The following is a 14,165-nucleotide window of genomic DNA, read 5'->3' as shown; positions in this document are numbered from 1 at the left end:
AGCTCATCTTGTGGCGGCTTTAGTCGTGCAGCCCTCACACCATGCTTGACTGCAGGCAAGACACAATTATCGTGCTGTTCATTTGTGTTGCCAGATATTTAGACAGTAATGGCTGTGACTGTTCTGAAGTTCTATAGCAGGGGTGTCCCAATTGCAGCCTTTGGGCCATTTGTTTCTTTATTGTCCTGTGGCACATTCTAAAATATAATTTGTCAAGAAAATTACATTTAAAAAAAAGAAAAATCCCCGGTAATCTTACAAGAATATGCCTAAATATTAAGCAATTATTTAATTTTATTTTTTTTAACAGTCATTATGTTTTGCGAGACAAGGTTGTGATTTTTTTGCTAAATTAGGTTGGGGGAAAACTTATAATATTATGGGAATAAAGTAATAACATTACAAAAAGATGGAGTTGCAAAATGTGGGTGGAGCAAAGAGCAAAGAGTGAAGTTCCTACTAATAGTACGCCCACAAAGCTGAGATGTAGCTTTTTCTTGAAATATAAATAACTTCTGAGCATTTCGACATGTTTTGCATCCTTTCATTTTTTAGTACGTTGCCCTCTGTGGAAAACGTTTGGACACCCCTGCTATACTGTAATAAAAATGCTTGATGAAATGTGAGGGGTGAACTCACTTTTGAGAGATACTGTACTGTATGGTGGGGAAAAACATAGGTACATTTTTTATGACATGTATTATTTTTTCTGGGTTATTGGTTTGGCTAATTTCATTGTCTCTGCATAGGAGGTGTTGTTGTTGTCGACATCACATTGTAACAACAGCAACTCAAACTTATAGTGTAATATAGCAGTAGTAGTGCGTAATACCCACACTAAAGCATTGTGTAGCTCCCACATATCATATTGATAAATGTTGTAATGTGCGTAATAGCCACTAAACTACAAGCACAATAAGAAACATCTTGTTAAATGAATGCCTCTGTGACAGCAGCAGGTAATTGTGCATTATTTTATGTTGAAAATGGATGAAAATCTGCCCAAAAACAAACCATCCTTCAAAAGGTTGCCAGTTAAGGGATTTATCAAAGTGTCCTGCTGCTTCCTTGAAGGATTATCCTCCCTTGTTTGCTGCACAGCACAGCAACACCCTTCTTGCTTTAATAAAAACAAGTTCAAAAGAGACTGCAGCTGGACAGAGCGTAATTATCTTGCAGGGCGGCCGTGACAGCGTGTTTCCTCCTCTTTTGTTGGACGCCCAGCCAGCACACCTGCAACTCTGCACACCTGCAGGTCACGCGCACCATATGCTCTAAGTCCTGGAAACCCACTCACACCCACTCACAAGCACACATTGTAGTTTTTACGATCATGGTCACAGAAAACCACGGGGTATCGGGGTACAGTCACTGTAAACATTTGTGGTGCCACTATGGGTTGTGGTCAAAATGCTTTGGAAGACATGCTAGCATACATGGAATACGGGTATATTCTCAAAGTTTTATAATCATTAGCCAAATGCTCAGTGCCTTATGGACACTGAGTTGCTAATTGCCCCTGCGAGGACCTTTTGCCTTATGGATCTTTTTCAACTAGTCTTGTTCAAATTTTACACACATGGGTGCCAAGTTCTGTGGTGATTGGGCAAAACATCCTACACCGGATGCTTTGCTGGGCTGTGTGAGAAATTTCAAGTTAATCCAATTTATGGGGTCAAACAACAGCGCCACCATGTGGTGCATTTGTCAGAAAAATAATAGCGCAGGCAACACAGCCGGGGTGCATGTTTTGACAAACTTTCACCCTTTTGTGGGCAGCGGCTCAGGAGTAGAAGAGTTAGCATCGTCCAGCAATAAGCTAGGTTTATATCTGCACAGCAAAACAAATATCAGGACATTTTTTTGGCACTCCTGGGGATGAAGTGAAGGGCAGCATCTGCTATTTAGTCACCTTGTTGAGCTCGCCAGGTGAAGCAGCAGATGTGTGTGAAGCAAGATTGCTCTTCAGCGTTAGCGCTGCATTCATTCCCAGTGCGACTGGCTGTCTCCTCCCCAGCATACAGTATATTGTATACTGGCTCAACCGCTCACTGTACCGGAGACTAAAAAATGTCCACTTAATTCCAACATGTGCAGCCTTAATGGCCACCAAAGTGTGGTTTCGTGAATCACAGTGTAATCTAAGCTTTAAACAGAAAGCAGACCTAAAGTAGAGGTCTGAAATGGTAATGAGTAAGGCTTTCTGCTTCTGCAGAGACAGAGGGACTGAATCAGGACGGCAGAATTAGACATTGGGAGACAGTAATAGGACACGTTTAGCTGCGGTGCCCAGGAGGAGGACTGGAGGGGAATTCAGCTCAATGTCTGAAACGTCTTTTTTTGTTTTGTTTTCAGCAGAGTTCGACTAGCAAAGCTTCAAAAGAAACATCAGAGCTTGTTCTTTTTGTCTGTGTGACATTTGTCTCCTTTCAGCATTTGTATTATTGCAGTATACATTATTGTATTCGTATTTATTTATTTGCTTTGTAAACTACAACAATAAGCTCTGCTTCTTCCTACTCCTTTTCGGCAAGTGTAAACATGATGTTTCTTTTCAAACGTGTCTGAAAGAAATGATGTGTATTATTTGATTTAGCTGGAAATGACACAAGAATATGTTGTATGAAGCATGACTAACAATAAATATACCGTTTTTTATTCCCTCGCCACTATGCGCTTCGAATTCCACGGCTTCACTCTATCACGGTTTTTCAAAAATATAGCAATTAATAAATCATGCTGTTTTCATATGGAAGCCTGTGTCCGCCACTGAAAGAAAGAAAAAGTCATAATTATGAGATAAAAAGGCAAAATTATGACATAAAAAGTTGAAATTAGGAGATAAAAAGTCATAATTATGAAATAAGAAGTCAAAATATGAGATAAAAAGTAAAAATTATGAGATAAAAGTCCTAATTATGAGATAGGAAAGTCATGATTATGAGATAAAAAGTAATAATTATGAGATAAAAAGTCAAAATACGAGATAAAAATTCATAATTATGAAATAAGAAGTCAAAATATGAGATAAAAAGTAAAAAATTTTGAGATAAAAAGTCAAAATACGAGATAAAAAGCCATAATTATGAGACAGGAAAGTCATAATTATGAGATAAAAAGTCAACATTACAAGATTCAAAGTTGAAATTATGAGATAATTATGGAAAGAAATTATAAATATGAGATTATGAGATAGGAAAGTCATAATTATGACATAAAAAGTCGAAATTAAGAGATTAAAAATCATAATTATGAGATAAAAAGCCTAAATTATGAGATATCTTAACTTATCACGGTCGGGTCAATAATAATGAACCGAGATAAACAAGGGGTGACTGTAGTTAAAATTGGCCCAGCGCCAGTGGGTTTGATGTAAAAAAAAAAAGTTTCATGTTTTTTACGTGAACTGCAACCAAGTGAAGAATAGAAACACCTCATGGAAGCTAAAAAGTGAAGTGAAAGAGTTTTGTTGTGAAAGGTGAAGCAGTGAAGCGTGGACTTGTTTCCAAAAGTTGTTGAAGTGCTGCAAGGGTGAATCAGGGCGAAACAGACAGATGGGCCTAACATCGTTTTGCTCTTTGCTTAAATGGATACTTCGACTACTAAACAAAGACATTTCATGTCATGTCTGCTCGTGTTCGCGCTACGTGACTGCCAGTGTTTGTGGACGGGCATACAGAGGTGGGAACAAGTGTTTGCCCTTCCTGAGTTCCTTTTTTTTGCATGTTTGTCCCACTTAAATGTTTCAGATCATCAAACAAATTTAAATATTAGTCAATGACAACACAACTCAACACAAAATGCAGTTTTTAAATTAACCTTTTTATTTTTAAGGGAGAAGGAAATCCAAAGCTACATGGTCCTGTGTGAAAAAGTGATTGCCCCCTAAACCTAATAAGTGGTTGGCCCCCCCTAGCAGCAACAACTGCAATGCAGCGTCTTTCTGACGGTGGAGTCATGAACACTGACCTGAACTGAGGCAAGTGAGGCCTGCAGTCCTTTGGATGTTGTTGTGGGGTCTTTTGTGACCTCTTGGGTGAGTCGTCCACACGCTCATGGGGTCATTTTGGTTGGCCGGCCACTCCTGGGAAGGTTCACTACTGTTCCATGCTTTGGCCATTGGTGGATGGGCCATGTAGCTTTGGATATTTTTTCTCCCTTAATAATAAAAACTTTCATTTAAAAACTGCATTTTGTGTTGAGTTGTGTTGTCATTGACTAACATTTACATTTGTTTGATGATCTGAAACATTTCAGTGTGACAAACATGCAGAAAAAGAAGAAGTCGGGAAAGGGGCAAACACTTTTTCCCACCACTGAAGGCATCCATCATTCTGTCTGTATTTAGTGATGCCATCATAAAATTATTCATATGCTAATCTCCTCTCAAAAACGTGTTTATTTTCCTGAAAGAAATCGTAATCTTACTGTCCCATATGAACCTAAACACGATATGTATAATATTACCACTCTATTCTCGTAAAATGTCAGCTTTTTCTCTTAATATGACGAGTGTACGCTCACAAAGTTACAACTTTTTTCTTGTCATTTACGTATCTATTCTTGTAAACTTATTTTTGGTCATATTATAACACACTTCTCCTAAATTTCAACTTTTTCCTCGTACTATTCGCTGCAAATTTAGCCTTCTTTCGTAATATACAGACTTTTCAAAAAATGTCATCGTTTCAACATAATATTACAGACTTCTCATAAACATGTTAACTTTGTTTGGAAGGAAGGCTTCTTGGTTTTTTTCTGCTATTACGACGACTTTATGCTCATAAAGTTATGACTTTTTTCATGTGATGTTACGGTTGCATTCCTGTACAGTAAAACAACTTGATTGCTAACATGACGCTCTTCTCCCAAGTGTTTCTCATCATCTTAGGGCTCAGTTTGTTGAAAATTTCTATTCTTTTTCAAAATACTACCGACTTTTCATAAAATGACAAATGTTTTGTGATATTATAGATTTTTTCTTAGCATTTTTCCAAATATTAGGACTTTACTGTTGCAATAAATTACAGCTCTATTCTCATACAATGTCGAGGTTTTTTGGTAGTATGTGACTATTGAATATTAAACCTCAATTAGCTGAAAACGTCTACCGTAAAAAAAAGTTTTTAAAAAGCTGCGCCCACTAAATTTAGAGGAAAAAACTGATTTTTTCCTATATAAGCCGCACCGGTCTAAAAGCCACACGTCCACGTCATAAAATGACACTGTGGCACGCACGAGTCCGTGGCGGCCAGGCAGCTCTTTATCTGACAGGAGTCAAACAAAAACGATGAGCTTGTCAACCCTTTTTGTGTTAAAAATACATCAATAAAAATGTATTTCAATATTACGACTGCATTCTCATAAAATGATGGCTTTTTTCTTGTCATATGTCCTAAATTTCAACTTTCTTCTTGTATTATTGGGAATCTATTTGATAAAAATGTACATTTCTTTCTCATAATAATACATTACATAATATTATATACAGTATGTTCTGTTCTAAAAAAAAGTCTTAATATTTAATCTTCTAAATATGAAGTCTCTATTCTTGGAATTCGATGACTTTATTCCCTTAAATTTGAACTTTTTGCTTGTAAAATTATACAGTAGTATACAGAGTATACTCGTTTATCGCAGTTAATTACTTCCAGGCCCGACCTTGTTAGGTGAATTCCACAGAGTAGGATTCCTTATTTATAATGTAAATGCAATATTTTTGTAGTTAGGGCATATAAAACTGTTTATGGCCTTTTAAATGTTTTTTTTTTAAACATTATTAGAGCCCTCTCAACATGAAATAACACCCCTATAGTCGCCCTTACACTCCTATTAGCAATCTCGCAGACATAGTAAGAGTAAATAAGACATACAGTCAATAAGACTCGCTTGTGTGTGTTGCTATAAATGTGGTCCCTAGGGGACGAGCGTGAGTGGCGGACTGGAAGTGACTTCGGGGGTTCTGAGTTGAGTTTCAGCTGGCCGTGTGTTACAGCTGCAAGAATACTATGTCAACGTCTTTGACTGCATCTTTCCAATGCCTTATACTTACAGTATATCTTTGTTTGACTTCATTTAGACATTTTTATGCTTGAAAATGCTTAATTTTGGCAAAGAAATACATAACATTTGCTTAAATATGTTTAAATGTGTTTTGACTCATGATAGGCCGTATTCAACCACAAAGCCGCATGACTTATTCTTTTTTTTTTAAATGTGCGAAATTCGAACCGCCAAGTGGCGAGGCCCAACTTTACAAATTCTATTATCTTTACACTCATACATTTTTCATTTTTATCCGTTTCTATGAGCATTTAAAAACTGGCAAACTTGTAAACGTCAAAAACCGAAAGTGAACAAACTGTCACTAATTGCTGAGACACAGACAAGAATCAAATAAGCTCTGCTTCTTCCGACTCCTTTTCGGACACGCTGAGTCATGCAAGTGTCAACACGTGTTGTCCTTGAGCGTAACTTTGCTCAGCATGTCCGAAATGAACAAAACCTTGCCCACGTACCGTGCCATCTACATTTGGTCATTGAGAACCCCCCCACTGTCCAGACCCTCCAACTGATGTCGTCTCCGTTGCACATCTCTGTTTACGCTCTGTGGCACAATGTGTGTCACAAGGTCATACATCACTACAGCCCCCCCCAAACACCCCCACCCCAAGCTGTTCACCACTTTTTTTCCCCCATCTGCTCCAAACCAAAACGCAAACCGCCTCCTTCCAGCCCCCCTCTAGAGATTTGAGACAAGGCAAATTTGTTACACTTGTCATTGCCTCAGCCTCAGGCCGGAAGTCACACAGGAATTCCGTGAAGTGAATTTTCCAAACGAGGAAATTGGACAGAGGAAGAGCATGTTTGGGTTGAGAGTCAGGATGCAAATCATTATTTTGCGGTTAAGTTACTGTATAAAGTACAAAGTAGTTTCCTTGTGTACCGTTATCAGTCTTCTTACACTAAACAGTACTAAAGTACTAAATGATTGGCTTTTATGTCCTGTATTTGTGTGACCCCTTTCTAAAAATGTATTGTCACCATTTCACTGTACATAAAATTATATATTAAAATGAACATACAGTACATTTTTTGGAACATTTTTTCCAACATAAATAAAAATATGTAAATATTTTTTATTATTGATTTAAACATGATTTAAAAACGTCTTTAAATGATGTCCTTACAAGACAGTTTATGCTTATTTCAATTAGCACGTTGTTATTATGATTTTAAATACTTAATAGATGTATGCAATAAAACATGTTTAAATAATTGCGTTTATTCATATAAGGTTTTTTTAATGTCATCCCTCATTTGTGCGACCACATTCTAAAAACGAATCGACGGTTGAAAGTATAGTAAAATGGGTTGGAATAATTGCATTAAAAGATATTGACTTCACTGTTTTGCATTTGTAATTATTGTATTTCAATGAAACATATTGCATTATTATTCATATTATGATATAATGAATTAAACATGATATTTGAACGTCTTTTAAATGCCACACTCAGATAATTGTCATAAAATACATGTATCAAATATAATATAATGAATGTACGCATTATGTTTATTTACTTTATGAAAATCAACACAATAAATGTATTGCTATTGTTATATGTACAGCAAAAAATGTTTAAATAATCATATCCAAGTGCATTTATTTCATCATATTTAATTAATACTCTAATTAAACATGTTGAATTATTATTATTATTATTTTATGTATAGTAAAGCATGTTCAAAGGATAATAATCATATTATTCATTAAATAGATGTATGTAAAGTCTGTTCATGTCATCCTAAAGTCATGTTGTCACTTTATGAAAATGAATTAAGTAATATTATTATTACTGTATGCATAGCAAAAGTGCTTACATAATTGTAACGTATTTATTTCATTTATACTAATTTGACCTGAACATGTTTCAATATGATTAATATGATATAAATATGTATTATTTATGGTCACCCTACAGTGGCATGGCCACCTGAGTAAGACAAATGAACAATGCTCTTATGTGTGTTCCTACTTCCTGCTGATCTCACACATGCACACGCACGCACACGCGCACACGCACACAGCAGTTTTTGATGAGCTATGCAAACTTTGTGCTGATGTGTGTCCTATCTGAACAGGAAGTAGAGTATCTTTTTTGGTGAAAAACATTCCTCTGATTGAGAACACGAGATATACAACAAGGCACCGGGGCGTCTCATGCACATGAAGGGTAACAAATGCATGCACTCACGCACACATGGGCGGGGGGGCGGTATACAGTAAACACGACCTAAAGGAAAAGAGAGGTGGGGGGTGGGGGGGATCAGTCCTGCAGACGAGCAGGGCCTTGAGGTGGTGTTTTTCTCTTATCCAGCCTGGTCCCGCTGCTGTGTCTGGAGGTGTGTGATCACGTTCCTGAGGGAATGTTTATTTCATCCAGTCACTGAGCCTCTCGCCTTGAGCTTTGCGTATTTCGCTCAAGGTCACTGCAGACACATAGTATTCTGCAGGCCGTGAGGTCTTTAGATGCATGAGCAAGAAAGGTAGAAACCCCAGAGGCACGCTCACGTTGCATCTTCCATGAGTCACTACGATCTACTGTACCTCCTCGTGTTGACAGGATTTGAAAGCACATCACCTTGACTGCTTCCCTTTTCTGGTGGGACAAAGTCAACTTATTGGAAGCAGGCTGACTCTTTATCGTTTCTTTCCCATGAAAGTCACAAAAGTCTCTTAATGTCCTCCCAATGATTGTGTCCAGTTTTGACATTTTACATGAGTAAGTGAATGGTGTGCACTATGAGACTGTTGTACTTGTTGTTCAAATTATGTTACAGTAATCCCTCGTTTATTGCGGTTCATTGGTTCCAGACCTGACCATGATAAGTGAATTTCCGCAAAGTAGGATTCTTTAGTTATATATGCAATATTTTTGTACTTAGAGCATAGAAAACCTGTTTACAACCTTCTAAATACAGTTTTTAACATTATCAGAGCCCTCTAGACATGAAATAACACCCCTATAGTCACCTTTACAATCCTATAACCCGATGTAGTAGACATAATAAAAGAAAATAAGACATAATATAGACTCACACATGCCTGTATTGGGAGCGGTCCTTGTTCTATGTTTACTTCCTGTTCTGTACAGCACTTCCTGCGGTGGCTATTGTCTCCTCAATGTAACATTGGTGACACCTCGTGACCAGTATGTCTTTGAGTGATCTTCTGAATGCCTTATAGTTGTATTTTAGATTATTTAACCATTTTTATGCTTGAAAATGTTTAATTTAAAGCAAAAAAAACCCATAAAATTTGCTTCAATATGCATAGTTTTTGACTAATAAACCACAGAACGATGATTTATTAATTTATATATTTTTGAAAAACGGCGATAGAGTGAGGCAAAGAAATTTGAAGTGCAAAGTGGTGAGGGATTACTATATGCACTGTATTCATTCGTTCATTTTCTATGGCGCTTAATCCTCACTAGGGTGGCGGGGGTACGCTGGAGCCTATCCCAGGTGACATACACCCTGGACTGGTCACCAGCCAATCGCAGGGCACATTGAGACAAAACAACAACAACAACCATTCCCACTCAGACAATTTAGACTCTCCAATTAACCTAACGTGCATATTTTCAGAACGTGGGAGGAAGCTGGAGTACCCGGGAAAACCCACGCACACACGGGGAGAACATGCAAACTCCACACGGAGACATCCAGTGGAGACTTGAACCCACATCTTCCAGATCTGCTGACATGCTATATACTATAGAGCAGGGGTCACCAACGTGGTGCCCATGGGCACCACGTAGCCCCCACGACCACATGAGGTGCCCACATGCCTGCTTTTCATTCAGGTTTTCAGTTAATCATGAAAGAACAGTAGAAAGAAATGCATTGTGAAATACAACATGTGAGTTGTGGACACCAGCATTTTGTTCATGTTCTGGTAAAACAAGCATATTCGCTTTGTTTGGGTTTAAAATAAGCTCTGAAAATAAATGTTACAAAAATGAGTAGCTCTTGGCCATTTTCATTTTGGAAAAGTAGCTCTCACAAGGACAAACGTTGATGACCCCTGCTACTGTATAGAGTATTCATATACCGTAGTAATGATCATTTTCATATGATATATGCTATAATATTAGTGCCGGCGCCACTACAAGCTAACAAGTTAGCTAACGTCGGTGCTATCTGCGGCACAACCACGCCTGTAAAATATCATCAAAATCATAAAAATATCTTTGATGTATTTGACTTGCTGATCTGCAGCCGGTGCTGCTGTCAAAGAAATAAGAAGCGCTGCCTTTCCACTCGATGGAAGGATGGCAGTGACAAGCACCTTCCAGCTCAGGCATGCCCCCACCCCTCCAGGATGAAGCAAGTACTGCAGCGCCTCTGCATATGACATTTCTATGTCTTTTTTGTTATTATTATTGGCCACATGCTGACAAACACAACCGTTTTTAATCTTGTGTCATTATATTGAGAATTCTTCCACATGGTCTATTGTGGCCTCAACTTGCTGTGTATTATACTAATTGCAAAAGCAGAGCCTTAAGCTTGGGAATGCAAATAAATCAATTCAAATGAAGTCAGCAGGGAACTATGTGTATTTATCTCTAAACATCGTCTGCACACTTTCCCCCGTGAGCAAGAAAATAACAGAAATGACGAGAAGCAGCTGCACCATGCAAACACAATGGAAACAAAGCCACAGTGCAGCGTGGAGGCAGCGCGTGACAGCAGGTGACGGGGGGTGATAGATGCTCTGAGGCGGACATGGCAGGAAAAGGGTTTGATAATCGGTAGCCAGTGGCAGTGAAAGGATGATAAATGTCTTCCATTTAGAGCGGGAGGAAGACTTCCCTCCGTTTCAACGCTTCAGCCTCCTCTGGTGCTCAGGAGCTCCATCACGTACGTTTATAGACACTTGACCCATTTTGTTAAAAGAGGCTAATTATTCATACTGAAATACAGTGCTTTTGAGCCTTTTCTTACGTGCACTCAGTCGTCGCCGGTTGCGCTGACACTAGCGTTGTCTGTGTGAGTGACAGGAAGAAAAGCTCTGCATTTGCATGTACAGTCATCCCTTGTTTATTGCGGTTAATCGGTTCCAGACCTGACCTTGATCGTTGAATTTCTGCGAATTAGGATTCCTGCTTTACATAATTCACAATTTCATAGTTAGACCATAGAAAACATTCTAAATACATTTTTTAACATTATCATTTTCAACACAGAGCCCTCTGGACATGAAATAACACCCCTATAGTCACCTTTACACTCCTATTACCAATATAGTAGATATAATAAGAGAAAATAAGACACAATATTGACACGTTAGCACTGGGAGAGTTCCTTCTTGTTTTGTTTTTTAACTTCCTGTTCTGTAAATGACTTCCTGTATTGTCTCATCATTGCAACATTACTGACACCTAGTGACCAGTGTAGACTACTACATATCATCGCAACATCTTTGAATACTTCTTCTGAATGCCTATTTGTATTTGAGTTCACTTAGCCATTTTTATGCTTGAAAAAGCTTAATTTAGGCAAAAGATATGTCAAAATTATCTTCACATACACACATTTTTTGACTAATAATAGGCCGTATTCAACCACAAAACAGCAATGATTTATGAATTACCGTAAATTCCAGATTTGAGGGCACCTGTCAATAAGCCACAGGTGTCCTTGGTGTAACACGGGATATTTACACAGAAAGACACAATAAACCTTGCAATCCTACCTCCACTCTGTGTCCGCTGTGTCACTCGTTAGCTCTGATGACTGAGACATGAGACACTTTTTGTCGTCAGCGTTCAACAGCTGCCACTGTCCAAGCAGTCCAAGCAGAAGCTGTAGCAATTCTACACTTGATCAAACTTACTTAAGATTTGTCAGGTCATCATGCGATCGCTGCAAAAGTGTTCAAAATGCGATATTAGTGTTACTACTTTGTGAATCTGCACTCTAAGTGTAACGGATGCCAGTCAGTGTGGCTGCGCAAGTGTACGTTGGTAAACATCACTCGCTCACTGCCTCAAATGCTAGACTGACAGTCCAGGCTTTTGGCCCAACGGTCAGCGCTTTAGACCCCCATTCCGAAGGTCCTTTGTTCGAGCCCAGCACAGGGCTTGCTGAAACAGGCGGGTTACATAAGCATCATGGGGATTGTAGTTCTTTTAGCGTAAACAAACCAATGCAATGCAATGTGTTTTACATGTGTCTTTAAGAAAGTACGTGCCAACATAAATGATTACTCGGAGCAGCTCCTTAGCCCGTAAAAATCTATAAATTAGCTGCATCATTGTTTAAGCCGCAGGGTTCAAAGTATGTGAAAAAAGTAGCGGCTTATAGTCCGGAAATTACCGTAATATATTTTTGAAAAACCGTGATAGAGTGTCACCCAAAAGTGGCAAGGGATTACTGTACAGTGGAACCCCGGTTAGCATCCACCCCGGTTAGCATGTTTTTCAGTTAAAGTTGAAAATTTACGACAAAATTTTGCCTCGGTTTATGTACATTTTCCAGTTTGCGTACAATACAGCACACGTCTTGTCGGGCTATTAATACACTGCGTGAGTTCAACTGTGTTAATATATTTTACCACAAAAAGTCCTCAGCTTGTAACAAATAAGCTTGCTAAGTTACAAAATGGCAAACGGAACTGAAAGTGAGCTACGTCGCCCATCTACGATGTCTTCAGCGGGTGACAAAAATGTTAACACAAAACATATTTTTATAGTTTTACAGGCATAAAACAATTCAAAATGCATATAAATGACAAATGAAAGGAATAAATGAACATTTAAGGTTAATTTTACCTTCATGATGATTTTACCTTCGTGATTCTTGAGGTGAGTGTTCCCAAAGACACGACGTGGCAGTGAGACACCACACAGGCTCCATCTTCCTGTTTTGTCCTGAGTTATTTCTTGAATTAAATTCCATTCAGTTGTGTTTTTCACCTCCATTATCAAAATGCTGGCACTTGAGACTTTCTTTGGCTCCATTTTGGGTTATTGCGGTGGAAAACACTATTGAAATCAAGAAATAACTCGTGGCCATACAGGAAGGTGGGGTCCGTGCTGTGTCTCGCTGTCACACCATGTCTTTGGGAGCAATCACGTCGTCAATGAACGTAAAAGTAACTTTAAATGTTCATGAATCCCTTTCATTCAGCATTTCTATGCATTTGTATATAAGAATGTCTTTTGTTATTGTATGTATTGTTGGCTCTCTGGAACAGATTAGTTGGATTTACATTATTTCTTATGAGAAAAATGGATTCCGTTGGCGTCCGTTTCGGTTAGAGTCGGACCTGGAACTAATTAATGACTCTCAGCGAGGTTCCACTGTATATTGTATTACACACAAGCATTTTGACCACAACCCATAGAGGGCGCCACTAATGACTGTATTAAACAGCAGATTCACCAAAATAAATATGAATGTATTGTGTTGTATAGCATTTAGTTTATTTTTTTATCCATATTTAAGTCCCTCAGAGTGCAAATTGGTTATTTTTTCCAAGGCGTCATCCATTTTTAAAGGCTTTTATCCAGCAACTTAAAGCACACCTAATTTACTGTGGTCCAACCTGCGCACACACACAGCGCTGCCAAGCCTGCTCCAGCCTTTTCTCGACATCACATCCTGTTCTACTATTTATTCCCTCAGACACCGTGTGCGGCTCTGCGTTGTTGTTTTTTTCTTTCTTCACTCCGATGTGCAGTCGGTTGCCTTTCATCATGCGCGCCGTGCAAAATGACAACATCTCGGCCCGCCTGGATGCAGTTGCCATATTCATTCCCTCTGCCGCTTCTGGGATGAATCAGGTGGAAGGTAATTCCCCCGGGCCCGCTCGCATACATTTCCACACTCCCCCACCGTCCCCCCGTTGTCGACGTAATACACCGCTTTCATATCGTCCTCGCTTGAATGGATTCTTGCGGATGCGTCACAAGTCTGGAAGTGCAATCAGTGGGGAGGCATGGACGGACAGACTCTCTGTGATATTCTTGAAGACGTCGCCATATGGGCCTGCCTGAGGGCCAGCTATTTGTTTTACACACTGATGCGTAGATGTTAGAAAGGGGATTTAGAGTCCGCATGCAGTCATGACAAGCTTTAAAGCACATCCC

Source organism: Dunckerocampus dactyliophorus, chromosome 9 (genome assembly GCF_027744805.1).
Source record: "Dunckerocampus dactyliophorus isolate RoL2022-P2 chromosome 9, RoL_Ddac_1.1, whole genome shotgun sequence".
Taxonomy (NCBI): Eukaryota; Metazoa; Chordata; class Actinopteri; order Syngnathiformes; family Syngnathidae; genus Dunckerocampus; species Dunckerocampus dactyliophorus.
This window is presented reverse-complemented; position numbering follows the sequence as displayed.